The following is a 12,463-nucleotide window of genomic DNA, read 5'->3' as shown; positions in this document are numbered from 1 at the left end:
TAAACAAATCCTGGGGGGTTTTCCCACGGGACTTTTCCCAACCCTCCTTCACCAGTGAGAGAGGTTCTCTAACAGGGTGGCCATACAGGAGTTCAAATGGACTGAACCCTAAGGACTTCTGAGGCACCTCCCTGTAGGCAAACAACAGGCATGGTAACAAGACGTCCCACTTCCATCTCATGGGCTCCGCTAGGCCCATAATCATACCTTTTAGGGTCCGGTTGAACCTTTCAACCAACCCATTTCCTTGAGGGTGGTAAGGAGTGGTGAACTTATAAGTTACCCCAAACTCCTCCCACAGAGACTTCATATACCTAGAGATGAAGTTGGTACCCCGGTCGGAGACCACCTCTCTGGGGAACCCCACACGGGAAGAGATCCCCATCAATGCACGGCCCACCACGGGTGCTGTGATTGTCCTGAGAGGGACTGCTTCTGGGTTCCGGGTGGCATGGTCCACGAAGATCAGGATGAACTTGTTGCCTAAGGCTGTCTTGAGGTCCAGGGGCCCTACTATGTCTATTACCACCCGCTCGAAAGGGGTGCTCACCACTGGGAAGGGTTGAAGGGGTGCCTTCAACTTCATTCCAGTCTTGCCACTAGCTTGACAGGTTTGGCAAGATCTGCAAAAGGAACCAACGTGCTTTCTCATCTGGGGCCAGTGGAAGTGTGACAAGCCGGTTCAGGGTCTTGTCTTGCCCCAGATGTCCTGTAAGAGGCACGTCATGAGCCAGACCCATTAGAAAGTTTCTGAAGCGCTCGGGTACCACCAGCACATGGGCTGCACCGGGCTCAGCAAACTTAGGCTCGCTATATAGTAGGTCATCTTCCCAGTAGATAAAGTGGTCTCTGACTGCTCCACCTACTGCCTGATCTATGGCCTGTTGACGCAGACCAATGAGGGAAGGGCAGTCCTTCTGCGCCTGGCAGAACTCCTCCCTGCAGGGACCACCTTCTTGCTGCCAATGGGTCAGCTCAGATAGGTCTCCCAGTTCGGCCACCTGTTCCCCTGTAGGTTCCAGGGCATCCCCCTCAGGTTCTGCTCCTTCCTGGACAGTGGGAACTGCTGGGGCGGGTTTCCCGTGCCCCCTGCCTCTTCCTCTCCTGGCAGGTCTCTGGGCCACTGCTTCAGGCTCCCGTTCTGCTGAATCACCCTTACTGGCTGCCATAGCACGCGTGGTTACGCAGATCCACGCAGGCAGACCCAACATCTCCAAGTGAGTTTTGTGTTCTACATCCTTCCATGGAGAACTCTCCAGGTCGTTACCTAACAGACAGTCTACAGGCAAGGCATCACTGACAACTACTTCCAAAAGACCAGAGACTCCTCCCCAGCAAAGGGAAACCCACGCCAGCTTGCAGAGGTGCACTGAGCTGTCAGCTGCCACTACAGGGCGGAGTACATCAGGCATGATTTGCTCTTCAGACACCCACTGACACCTCACGGATGTCACGCTGGCCCCTGTGTCTCTCAGAGCCTCAACCTCCCTCCCATTGATGGTCACCTTCTGCCCATATTTCTTAGTGTTAGAGGGCATTAAGTTTCTGGGACCATCTCTCTGTCTCCTAGAGAGACAAGGGACATAACTGCTAAGCCCACCTCCCCACTAGAAATCAAATCCCCGCCCAAAGCTACACTTGCTAACCCTGGGGCTGGAGCACCAGTGGGTGTGGGCTTCTTCTTGGGATATTTTGGAGCGATGTGCCCACCTCATTGCAGTGATAGCAGGTAAGGGGACCCTGGTTATTTCTTCTGTCTCTATTGTCCCGCCTGCCCTTAGAGGGCCATGGCTGTTTAGGGTTGGGGGGTTGGGATTCCTTTCCCTGGGAACTATTTTGGGGCCCTTCTGAGGACTCCTTTTGGTTACCCGTGTCCCTCCCACTCTTCTGCTGGGGACCCTGCCCACCTTTGGCTGTCATACCCACAATTCCTCTGTGCACCCCGGTACTGGTCCAGCGGTCCGCCTCCTTAGCAGGCTCAATGGGGTCTGTCAGCTTGCTGTCTAAGAGATGCTGGTGCAGCTCTGGAACACAAAGACTACTCCAGTGCTCCCAACTGATTAAATGCAACAACCCCTTAAAATCAGTTACTTTACTGCCCTTTATCCAACCTTCCAGTGCACGCGAGTACAAATTCACACACTCCATCCAAGTCTCAGACTCTCTCTTCTTGGAGTTTCTAAACTGCAGTCTATACTGCTCTGGAGTAAGGCCATATCTGAGGCATAAGGCCTCCTTCATATTGGGGTAGGTCATGGTACCTGCCATCTCTAAGGGCTCTAGAGCACTCCTCCCAGAAGCCTCAAAATGTTTCCACAGGCCCGCCCCCCAATACTGATCAGGCACACCATTCATCTTCAATGCAATTTCATACGAAGTGAACCAAGCATAAATATCCTCACTCCTATGGTAATTCTGTACCAGGTCTTTGGGAATGTATACTTTACCCCCATGCACTGGCTGCGCGCTGCCACCATTTGAACTGGCATCCACCTCCTTGTCTTTCAGATCCAGATCTCTCATGCTCAACTCATGAGCCAAAAGCAATTTCTTCTCCTCAAGGGCACGGGCCTCTTTCTTATATTCCGCTGCCCTTTCTTTCTCCAACTCCAATTGCCTCAGTTTCATTTTCATGACTTCCAAGTCATATTCTCTCTCTCTGATTCTCTTGTAACCCTTCTGGGGTGAGGCCCCTACCGGAGTGGTTACTGCCAGCTCCTGAGCCTACTCTGCCCACTGGCAGATCTGTGACTTGAAAACCATTTTCTCCATTCACATCATTTCCCTCTTGTGCCTCCCAATGGGCCTTCAAAATTCTCTGCAGCTCCTCCTTTCTGTAGGCGCTTTTTATGGGGCACTCAAACTCAAGGCAGAATTTCCTAAGTTGCTCAACTTTGTATGAAAACAAATCTCCAATGGCAAACTACAATTCTACTTCTGCCTCCCTACTGGGTGCCTTCCCATTCACAGACATGATGCTTGGAAGAGTTACTCAAAAATAGAAAAAATCAAAAAACAGTAGTATGCGGTGGCGTAGTGGTCTGCACTCACTAGTGATTTACACCAATTACTGTGGGTCAAGTACAAATACAAGTTCAAATTCCACCGCCTGACCACCAATGTTAGAACTGGGGGTCTCTAGTTGGCAGAGGTAAGGGCAAGTAGATAACCCTCTGAGATAACCCCTGCTCACCCTCTAGGTAGCTTGGCACGAGCAGTCTAGGCTAACCAGAGGCAATGCGTAAAGTATTTGTACCAACACTCACAGTAACACAGTGAAAACACCACAAACTGATTCCACAACAGTATAGGAAAATAAAGTTATTCATTCTAAACTACACAAGACCAAAATGACAAAAATCCAACATACACAGTTCAAGAATATGGTTTCAAAAGAGTTCTTAAGGTTGTAATCAAAGTTCTTTAAGTTGCGATAGAATAATCCACAGATGCGTGAAAAGTTCACAGTTGTGTCACGTTTACTCACAGTACCTTTTAGTTGCAACAAAGTTCCAAAAGGAGAAGCTGGTGCGGTGGAAAACAAGCGATGCGTTGCTCCTGAGACCCTGGGGAGGCGATGCGACAACCCCGCTGCAGCAGCGGGCGTGTTGCGACGAATCCGGTCTGTATAGGGAGGAAGGCCATTTGTATGGATTCCGGTACGTAGGTTCCGTAGGAAGTTTGTTTATCGCAAAGGCATGATGCGATGATCTCGTAGGGGCTGCGACGATCTCCGGGGCGACGATGCACAGTCCAGCGGTGATCCTCTCTCTCGCAGCTCCTCGATGCGATGGTTTTGTGATGATGCTCGCAGAGACGTGATGCGGTCCGCAAGCAAGCGGTGCGGCGATCTCACCCAGCGCTGCGACGACACTTGCAGCGATGTTCGACTTTCCCGCACCGGTCTGGTGCGTCCCGCAAACGAAGGATGCGACCGCTCTGGCAGCGGCGTCAGGCGCTGTGACGAACTCTGCCTTCGTAGCGGCGGAAAACTTCTCGCACTGTCTGGGATGCGCTCCGCAAGCGAGCGAAGCGACACTTTTCACTTGCAAAACTCTCTCAAGCTTAGTTTCAAGCTTCCCAGCACAGGTACAACTTCCAGAGGCCCCACAACTGGATCAAGCACTCTAGGAAGGACAGCACTCTCTCAGCAGAGTTCAGGAAAGCTGGGGGGTGAAGCCCTTTTGTTCCTGGGACTTCAGAACAGGGAGCCAGCTCTTCTCAGGCCTTTGGAGATTCCTTCAAGACAGGGGACACAGCACACAGCAAAGTCCTTCCCCTCTCCTTGGCAGCAAAGCAACAGGTCAGTCCAGCAGAGCAACAGCAGGATAGTCTTCCTTCTTCAGATTCAGCTTTGTCCTTGGCAGAGGTTCCTTCTTGATTCCAGGATGGTCTAATTTTCTGTTGTCAGGGGTCCTGTACTTAAACCCCTAAAGTCTTTGTTATCTTAGTGCATGTGGGCCCTGAGCCTGGTCTGAACCAGTTCTGGGTGCATCCTGAGTACTTTGTTTTGCTGGCTGCTTCTTTCCTTTCAGAGTGAGGGGCAGGGTCGTCAGTCGCCCAGCAGGAGGTGGAGCCAGCATTGTGGCAGCCAGGCACAGCCCTATTCAGGCCCAGGTGCTAACTCCTCCCACCACTCAGGTTGCAAATGCAGTCATTCAGCCTAGGGCTGACTCAGCCAGCCTCCTGGGGAATCCCCAGCCCCTGTCACTCACAAACCAGACAGTCAATACACAAACAGGCCAAAGCACACAGAAGGGTCAGACAAGAGAACAGCAACTTTCTAAAAGTGCTGTTCTCAAACACAGGATTTTAAAACAACCTTTCCTAAAAGATGTGTTATTAAATTCTGAGTTCCGGGATACTAGATACTTATGTCCTATCTTGTTCCTATGGGAAGAAATGCTGGAAGCCACTGTAGCCAGCATCCCCCATGTTAACCAATGGAGCAAGATAGCCTTACAATAGTGAAAAACGAAAATGGCTGTAATTCACTACCAGAGCATGTCACCTGCACTAGTACATGCTCTACCTTTCACCTACACTGCACCCTGCCCAGGGGGGTACCTTGGGCCTTCCATAGGGGTGACAGATGTGCACGAAAAGGGAAGGGTTAGGCCTGGTCAGTGGGTACACAGACCAGGAGGACATGGCAGTTTCTAAACCGCCCATAGGCACCGCAGTGGCAGGCCTGAGACACCATTTTAGAGCTACTCCTGTGGGTGGCACAATCAGGGCTGCAGGCCCACTAGTAGCATTTGTCATCACCAACCCTGGCACACCCTGTGCACTTTACTAGGGACTTCATGGTGACACAAATATGCCAAACATGTATATCCAATCAGCATAGCAATTTACATAGGGAGCACTTACACTCTGGCACTGATCAGCAGTAGCAGAGTTTCCAAAGCATCTAAACCAGAAAAAACGAAATCCAGCACAGCATCAAAAATACAGGAGGTAGAGGCAAAAAGATAGGGGGAAACCACGCCAAAGATGCCAGGTCTAACACCGTCCAAACACACATACGCACTGAGGTTTTTCCAGCCCTGCTGCATTGAACAGCTGGAATAAATAAACCTCACAGAGTCCCTGGTCTGAGCGGAACGTCTTTTCATGCAGCTCAGGACAATCTCCGCACTGCTCTGTTGCACAGGGATTGGATGGGAGTCTGTCCCTGGGGCTGCTAGGACCAGGAAGAGGACAGGAGGTGTGATGCAGGAGGGAGCGGGAGCTTCAGGTAAGTTCTTTTTTTAATTTAATATTACTAACACCCCAATGTGACCCCTCCCTGTGCTCCCCATTCCACACTCCCCTTCCATATCCCCTCAACCCGCATCAACACCCTTTGATTCCACTGGTTATAAGATTCACTTCTCAACCCCCTCAGCAACTTTCCTTTCCTTCTGTAACAGTGTGACAGTCACCTGTTCACGTGCTGCAACATACACACTCCCATTCACTACACATTTCACCATCTCACTCTCTTTTCCTTGGCACCCTTAATAGCATTCACTATGTTATATTCAGCAACATTTAACATCTCCCTCCTAAGTTTCTAAGTTTCACCATGTCCGGCTGTATTATTCATGGCTTCAGTCCCAGCAATATTCACTGTCAACAGCTGTAACGTAATGTAACGTTCAACATAAATGCTTGCTGTACAGCTTAAAATTTCAACAGTGCCTCAACTTTGGTATTCACCAATTCTTGCTGTAACATTTACCCCTACACTAAAATATTTTCACTGTACCTGTCAGTCATTTAGTAACATGTACCATATCCCCTACTGTTCATGGTTCACCCCTCTGTAACACTTACCAGATTAGACTCTAACATTCCCCTCAGGGCCTGCTGTAGCATAGTCTGTGTCTGGCTGCATCAACAACCGCCTCACTTGTGGCAACATTCAATAACTTTCACCATCGTTCCCGCAGTACCATTTACCATCTCATCTGTAGTGATTTTGACTTTCTCTCGCTAAACTATATACTACATGTTTGGCAGGTCTGGTAACTTAGCGCCTGATGTAGCTAATCTGAATTTACCGATTCGTAAATACCGAATTTTACAGATTCGGTATTTAGGAATCGGTAAATATGATGTAGGTAAAAAATTGGTAAAATGTAGAGATTCTGTAATATTCCTTATTACCGAATCAGTAATACCGATTCGGTAATAAGGAATACCTTCCCATTCATTCCTATGGGCCTGGAGGCCCATAGGAATTACTGGGAAGCCATTCACTATTACCGATTCGGTATTACCGAATCGGTAATAACGGGAGCATATTCAAGGGTGGCAGGGTGTCACATTGACACCCTGTTGCACCCCTGAATCGTGCATGCGTGCACATGTGGCGCACATACATGCACTAAGGGCATGCCCACATGACACTTTGAAAAAAGCAAATAATTGCTTTTTTAAAGGTATTTGGTATTTACCACCAACTTGTATTTGGTGGTAAATAACAAATCCTTAAAGCAAAAATGCACTCACTTAAGTGCTACCTACATAGGTTTTGAGGATTCGGTATTTTACTGAATCCTTAAAATAAGGAATCAGTAAATTACTGAATCCTTATTTACAGCCTCCTACATTGGGAAGGGCTAAATACCAGTCTGTAACAGGAAATTCACCGCTTTTCGGCCATTACCGACCCGTATTTAGCTACCTACATCTGGCCCTTAATGGACTAATGTGTCCACTATGAGGACCTATGTTTGACCTCATGGCCACAGGTTCAAATCCCAGCAGATCAACTTAGCCTTTCATCCTTAAGAGGTGCATAAAATTAGTACAGTTGGATAACAATAAACATCTGTTAGTCAGCACCAAGATTCTCTTCCGGGTGAATGTGCACTACAAATACACATGTTGTGTTACGTGATCTGGTGTAACATTCAACTTTATTTTAAGGTAACATTTGCAATCTTGCCCATTGCAACATTCGCTGCTTCTCACAGTGTAACGTGCAATGTCTCCCCTGTAATAACATTCCTCGTCTGAGTTTGTAACAATCTTCTCTAGCAAAGATAGAACTATTTTTATTATATACCATGGAAAGCACATTTTTTAAAGCCAGGGAACTCATTGATACAGCACATTCTTGGGAGAGAAGCCATTTTTAATACAGTGACAACCTAATTTTTCCACGGAAAGCTGGGAGTGTCTAGTGCTGGTATCTTCTTTAAATTGGGCTCCTCTGCCACTTAGTCTTACATATTCCCACCAAGGATGCTCCATTACCACATTACCTTGTTCTTGTAGTCTTCGCTTAACAGTACTATATTCTTCAGCCACGGCCTGTGAAGGGAGTTCCGGTGAGGCAGAAAGGTGGGGCGGGGGCATGGTGGGGGGTGCTAAAAACCTGAATATGGATAATTGGAGGTAAGTAAACAATTGAATTAATAGAAAGAACTTCGGAGCGCGCGATGCAGGGCATGCTACGAAATTCGTTTTATTTATTTAATTGTTTACTTACCTCTACTTATCCATATTCTGGTTTTTAGCATCCCCCACCCTGCCCCGCCTTCCTGCCCCACCGTAACTCCCTCCACTCCCTCCACGGGCCGCGGCTGTTCAGCCTATTTTTGTCCAACTCCACGATATCCTTAGAAAATCAAGTCCCTATCTTCCTCTGAGACCCTGGTGCTGTATGGATATACTCCAATCTATCTTTAAATCTTTCGTTGAAAACTTATCGAAACACTAGTCACAGAAGCCAGGTCGATAAGTATACTCAGCCATCAAAACCATGCAAGGAGGTACAACTATACAAACATCAAACTGCGATTCAGTAACAGATTACCGATTAGCAAATTCTGGTAGCAAAACATTAGTTATTGACTGTTTACAAACGTACAAGTAACCTTTTTTCAAATGGGAAGGGGTTCCTTGGGGGACACCTTCACCTTTGTGAATGTAAAACAAGGGGGCATATTACCAACGTTTAGCGATATTTACCGCTAACGATGCTTAGCACCGAATTTTTTAACGCTAAGCATCGCCGGAAATTATCGCAGAGATAACTTGCTATTAGCAAGGTTTATCTCAGTAGTGATAAAAATCTTTGCGCTAACTGCCAATTGAGAGATTATCTCTGGAAAACCAACGATAATCTCTCGAAGTTTGGTGTTAGCTTGATAATAGGGGCTCACAAACTTAGCCATGATATCCACCTTCCATAGGATATCATGGCTAAGTCAGGAAAATACCAGGTGTAAAAAAAGCAGTGCTAACCGCGGTTATCGCTGCTTTTTTTATCCCTAACAGGGTTAGCGAAATCCTTGATAATAGGAGAAATGTCGCTTAACAACATTTCTCCTATTATTTTTCTCTGGAACGCCCCCTTTGCATCTCATTAGAGATGCAAGGGGAAGCTTAGAGAAAAAGGGTGCTAACATGCGAATTTGCGTGTTAGCACCCTGTTGCTAATAGGGAGACAATTTTATCTCCGCTTTCTTGGCTTTTAAAGCCAAAAAAGCGGAGATAAATCCCTTGATAATATGCCCCAAAGTTTGTTTAGGAGGAGACATTGGTCTTCTACCATTGTTTCTTCTTAATAAAATAAAAAGAAAGAAACTTGTCTTTTTAAACGCAGTCTCATTTCCTTTAGGGGAAAAATGGGCTGCATTTAAAAAACTAAAATTGTTTTATTAAAAATCTACCACAGTAATGGTGATCAACTGACCCAAGCAGGGCACTACCCATGTGAGGGCACTGACTCCTAGTGAGTCACAAATTGTAACCTACCTAATTAATATTCGTGAGGTAAGATTTGCTTATTTAAAACAAAAACTTACATTAATTTGAAATAGTGAATTCCTAATTGCGATTCCGATAAAATCGCAATTTGGAAATAGCTATTCCCTATGTTTGTACATCTGGCCCCTAGCTCTCCCGCCCTCAGGCTGCCTCGTGTACATGTAAACACACTGCCGTGGAAGGCATGCTGTCATGCAAAATGTCGAGGAAAAGAGGGGCCAGGTTCCTGCTTATCAGAGCTCTCTTTGGCTTATCCTCATTCTCGCTGAATATTTACCACAAGATCTAGCAGCTCTCTGTCAAGATACGACTTTGTTTACGCAGTCTTGTCTCCTCCATGAATTCCTCCCTTTCCATCTCGTGCTCCCTTCACCCCTATTTTCCTTTCTCGATGTGTTTGTAAATTCCGTCTTCCTGACCGAAAAAAACCCTGATGCTTAATGTTAGCTACCAACAGCGCACAATCACCACATCATGAGAGTTACGACTGTTTGGGGGACATTATTTAATTCATATGCAACATTCCTCTTTTCCTGTCTCCTTGCTCCCCTGTTCATATTTTCTTTCTGACCTATGCGCCTTGAGGCACCCTCATGGCAGTAAAATGTGCTGCATAAGCAGACCTCATAAAAAACAACATGATAGTTAGTTGCTGAAAGAGCATCACTCTGCGCCGGAAATGAGCTCCTGAACCGCAAGCCACCTTATCTCTTAACGGTTCTAAATGGGACATTTTTACACCTGCAATGCTCCCTCACTTTACTGTCCCTTAGAAAACTGTCTGGTTCTTTATCAGGGGCCAGCTTGTGTCACATCTTTATAGCCCGCTGGGTAGTTCACAATACATTCCAAGTCATTTTAAACGGGAAGTTCTTGTGAAATTCCTTAATTTATGGTCTGCAGTGTGTACCTGTCAGCTGCTGTCGTTTGATGGGTTTTGCCCTTTGCCTCCCCAAGTAGAGGAAGCCTGATCTAGATGGGCCAGTCCGAGTTAAGTTGCCAGGTGGTAATTAGGTCACACTTTTGTCGCCCACTGGTGTGGTTTCTCTGGTGACTATGGATGTAGGTGAGCTGCAGCAGGTGGCACTAATTGGCTGCAATTTGAGCCCGTTGATTGTCTTCTTACTTCTGCCGGCTGATTTGACTTTGACTGCTGTGTTTGTTTATGTGAGTTGCCATGGTAGCATGTTCCAAGCACTATTGGTGCCTTGTCGGACCTGTGTGATTCATGCTATTGCAGGTGTGTGGCCTGTTGAGCATGCTGCCCGTGGGGTGGGCATCCTACACTGTAATTGTTCTTTGAGATTGTGGTGACACTGGCAAATGAGACCAGTTTACAAGGATCCTGTGAGTGCTACACAATGAGCAGTGGTTTGCAAAGACCTATTTATACATGTTCTGTCACATATGATATTGTGTCTTATCCTTGCTTATAATTCATATACATGCCTATAGTACAATGTGGCCTTGTGCAATGAGTGGTGCAGGAAGACGTTTGGTCAGATGTACTAAGTATTTTAGCCTCCCAATTGAGGAATCAGAGGGTTTTCCACAGCTAAAAAGTTAGTTTGCAGGTTCACAATTCATGTTAGGACAGAGTAAAGCTTTACTGACCCCAAAAATGTTTTTGGAAATGTATACTGAATCTCAAATTGGAAGAGGCATGTTGTGAGTGTTCGTACCAAACTGTGATTTGGTACCCTATTCATCAGGGGCTTGTGACTGGAAAATTGATTGCAAACTATTGAAAAGTCAGCAGCACCTAAGAGAGGTGGCAACTCATTCGCAAAAAAAGGGGAGGGGACCCTCTCTCAACTACCTTTCCCTTTGCGAATTAGTATGCCTTCTTCAGGGGGAGTAGGCAGAGGTCAAAGTGACTATTGCCAACACTCAATAAAGTTTTTCCAAATTATCAGCCAGATTCATCAAACTAAATTGCCCTCGCAAAGGGCCAGATTCTGAGAATCTGGCCCTTTGCGAGTGCAATTTTTGCATTTGGGATTCATCATCCCAAATGCAAAAATCGCTATTTGCGAAATCGCATATTTGCCAGGAATTGGATTTAAGGAATCTCTATTAGAGATTCCTTAAATGCAATCCATTAACGAATTTGAAATTGCGAATTTGCAATATTTGGTCGCTATTTACCACGAAGTCTGACTTCGTGGTAAATAGCGAAAAAATAGAAAAAAGCACTTTAGTGCATTTTTCTCTGTTGCATGTTACACACACACATGTCCTTTGGACATGTGTGTGCGCAACACCTGTGTAAATTAGCATTTCTGGGGTGCTACAGGGTGTCCTTTGGACACCCCTGGCACCCTTGAAATCGCTATCTTATTTGCGATTAGCTAATTGCTAATCGCAAATAAGGAATACTCCCCATTCATTCCTAAGGGCCTTTAGGCCCATAGGAATGAATGGGGAGTTATTCCTTATTTGCGATTAGCAATTTGCTAATCGCAAATAAGGAAGATGTAGGAATCACAATATTTTTTGCAATTCCTACATGAATCCCGTTTTGCAAGTCCTTAATAGCGATTCCAAAAGGCTCGCAAAAAGGGTCTTTGATGAATCTAGCTGTATATTTTTTAAAGCAGCCTCATTTGCTTTAAGGAAATCAGGCTGCTTTTTTTAAAAAGTATTTCAGTTTTGAAATGCAATCACAAGGATGGTGGTCTGCTGACCCTTGCAGGCCATCATCCTTGTTATTTGTTTTTTAGCCAATCATAGTGGGTCGCAAATTAAGTCTTGATCTAAATATTAATTCTTATGAAGGTCGGTATCCAGCCCACTATGTTTCAGTATTTTCCAAACTGACTTACGAGTGCATGAATCAATGCACAAAACATGGTGCTGGTTACGAAAAGTAGATTCATAATTTCCTACCACTGTTTTGTTTTAAACTTGTTTCTTAATACATCTGGCCCCATGTGATCTGTATCATTTATTATGTATAACTACTGGGATGCCTATCAGTGAGTCTTATATATATTGAATGTTTTACATGTACATCCTTGTATCTTTTTCTGCTATACCGCCAAAGATGGAAATACGCTACCATGAATGTGCCCTGCGCTTCCCTTTCAGGTGTGTGATGTTGGTGACATTTGACAATATAGTCGTATCTTCGAGCTTTGTGTATTTTTTGTGCATGTTATGAAGTTATTTTTGACAAACATTATTTATGACTGTT

This window comes from Lissotriton vulgaris, chromosome 2_1 (assembly GCF_964263255.1).
Source record: "Lissotriton vulgaris chromosome 2_1, aLisVul1.2, whole genome shotgun sequence".
Lineage (NCBI taxonomy): Eukaryota > Metazoa > Chordata > Amphibia > Caudata > Salamandridae > Lissotriton > Lissotriton vulgaris.
The sequence above is the reverse complement of the archived record's forward strand: the minus strand, read 5'-3'. Positions refer to the sequence as shown.